Raw genomic sequence first — 2,899 nt, forward strand, 5'->3', positions numbered from 1 at the left:
CGCAAATCGGGGAAATAACAACGATAGCCATCCGGTCCATCTAACGCAAATCTCTTCTCATCACTAAACATAACTTTACGCCATTTTTCCTTCCAATGAATATACTTCTCAGAATATTGTAAACGAGTTTCTTTATGCTGTTTAGTTAGGGGTGGTTTACGCATTAATTTTTGGTTTTTTATGTATTTACATTCTTTTATAATACGTTGTACATTACGAATCTTAGTATTTACTTCAGCTTCTGCTGCAGTTTCTCTTGCAGTAGCAGCAGAATTTGATGCAGTTCTTAAAATTACACGCCGTTGACGATCAGTTGTCACTCTTGGACGACTGCGCTCTTTTATTCCATATTCGTCTACATTTTTTAAGAAACTATAAATAACTTTGCGACTACGATTCAACAGTTTCGCAATTTTAGCAATGGAACAATTTTCTTTACGCAAATTTTGAATTGTTTATATTTCAGGACCAGGCAATCTTTTACAGCGACCCATTTCACAATATTTCAATTCTAGAACACGCACAATATTAAAGACTTGACACTAACTATCATTTTGACGCAGCAGTCAGCACTACTGTTTACGTTTTCGACTTAACCGTAAACCTATAGACGGAAAACAACCATTACCCTGCACAGATTATTTAAGTATGTATTAGGTAGGAAAGAAAGTTCTGGCGGTTTTTGTGATTTTGATTTTAAATAGTCTATTTTCGATTAAGTTGGTGTTACACTGCATTGACTTCGTATATAATTTTAAAGTGCATTTTTCGCTCTATGAAAATGTGATATTAATTTTACTTGCAAATAAGTTTCCCCGATTTCTCAGGGTGTTGAAAGCAACATGGACAAGAAGCAGATTCGAACAATTTCCCTATTCCAGTTCAAACTAGGTCAGAAAGCTGTCGAAATTGCTCGCGATATCAACGACTACTAACGACTGCACTGCACAAAGGTGGTTTACAAAATTTCGAAGCGGCGACGAGAGCCTTGAAGACGATGAGCGCAGTGGTCGGCCATCAGATGTTGACAACAATGACCTGAGGGCCCTAGTTGAAGTCAATCCTCTCGGGAGCTTGCTTCTGAATTGGGCGTAACGCTTACAACAATCTGTAACCATCTACAGAAAATTGGAAAAACAGAAAAGCTTGATAAATGGGTGCCGCACGAATTAAACGAATATCAACAAAATCGTCGTCTGCCCTTCTCTTGCGCAATAAAAATGATCCATTTCTCAGACGAATTGTAACGTGCGATGAAAAATGGATTCTTGACGACATGACAATAGGAAACGATCGGCTCAGTGGCTAGACCACGACGAAGATCCAAAACACTTCCCAAAGCTACAGTTGCACCAAAAGAATGTTATGGTGCTACTTTGATGGTCTTTGGCCGGTTTGATTCATCACAGCTTCCTGAATCCTGGTGAAACCATTACAGCTGAAAAGTACTGCTATCAAATCGACGAAATGCACGAAAAACTTCAACGTTTGTGTCCAGCACTGGTCAACAGAAATGGTCATATCCTTCTCCACGACAACGGCCGGCCACACGTCGCGTCGCGTCGTCTGACCGACCCTTCAAAAGTTGAAGGAATTAGGCTACGAAACTCTACCTCATCCACCATACTCGCCAGATCTCTCGCCCACCGATTACCACTTTTTGAAGCACCTCAACAACTTCTTGCGTGAGAAATGCTTCAAATCTCAGAGAGATGCTGAAACGGCATTCAACGAATTTGTCGACTCCAGGACTCCAGAATTTTATTCAACCGGAATAACAAAGCTTGTTTCTCGTTGGCAAAAGTGCATTGATTGCAATGGTCTTTATTTTGATTAATAAAGCTCTGTTCGAGCTGAGATATGTGCATTTGAATTTAATAGTTAAAAACCGCCAGAACTTTCTTTCCAACCTAATATATTTGTGTGCTATCTTTTTGTCGCGGAGTGTACATACATAACCCCAGGCCGAACAGAAACTATCCTTTCAATTTGTTCGTGACTGCTTTAAATATCGTTCGGCAATCTATTATTCAACGTCGATATAGTATCGCGTGCAGAAGGATTGCTAAGCAGTATCCTCGGTTCGGAGAGAGAGAGAGAGAGGAAAAAAGGGCAGGGCACAAATCATCGTCGACTTAAACGGACGTAGAAACGAGCATAAAACGGGCAGAGCGAAAAACACACAAAACCAGTTCATGCGGACACCATGTCTGTCGCTCCCCCTATAATGGCTAAGCAGCCCCCCATGCAACCCGTACCGAGTCTCCGTCGACCAATGGGGTTGGCCACGATACTTCGAACAATGGCACGTTCGGAGAGAATTAATCACACTTAATCGAGCCAATGAAAACCGTGCAAATCTCGCGTGGGGGATGTATAGCGCGCAATCGTAGGACTCGCCCGTTGCAACGCGTTCAGGACAAACTGGGAACCTTTCGTTTAGTGTGAGGGAACAATGGGGAGAACCTATGGGAAAGTCTGGTGTTGCGAATTTAATGACGTTTAACGATACTCCGTTGAATCGCGCGCCCGCCGAGCCGGAAGATCCGCAGATTTCTGGGTCGTATCGATCATCAAAAATGAAACACGCGCGGATTTATAATAATTAGACTGCCGATGTTTGTGCAATTCTCAATTTTTGTAGGCAAATTAAGAAAGTGGAATCACGTGATGTGTTATTTTCAGTGGTAGTAGTTTTTGTAGATCTGAGATAAATAAAAATCGTACACTAAACTCTGTAGAATATTATTATGTACCTAGCATTTTTTGAAAATTTTTTGAAGCCATAAATGCATGAAAAGATAGCACGTCTTCCATTTTCTAAAGTTTCGTAGTATACATACAGGGTGTTCGCGTCATTACAAGCCAGCGTCTTTATCAAAATTGTCATTCGAAAAAT

General features: G+C 40.9%; 1 pseudogene; it reads left to right on the forward strand.

The window, feature by feature from the left end:
* The first annotated feature begins 842 nt into the window (after nucleotides 1–842).
* LOC143215049 (histone-lysine N-methyltransferase SETMAR pseudogene) lies at nucleotides 843–1,837 on the forward strand (annotated as a pseudogene).
* The last annotated feature ends 1,062 nt before the right edge of the window (nucleotides 1,838–2,899 follow it).

The sequence above is a fragment of the Lasioglossum baleicum genome, chromosome 13 (genome assembly GCF_051020765.1).
Source record: "Lasioglossum baleicum chromosome 13, iyLasBale1, whole genome shotgun sequence".
NCBI lineage: Eukaryota > Metazoa > Arthropoda > Insecta > Hymenoptera > Halictidae > Lasioglossum > Lasioglossum baleicum.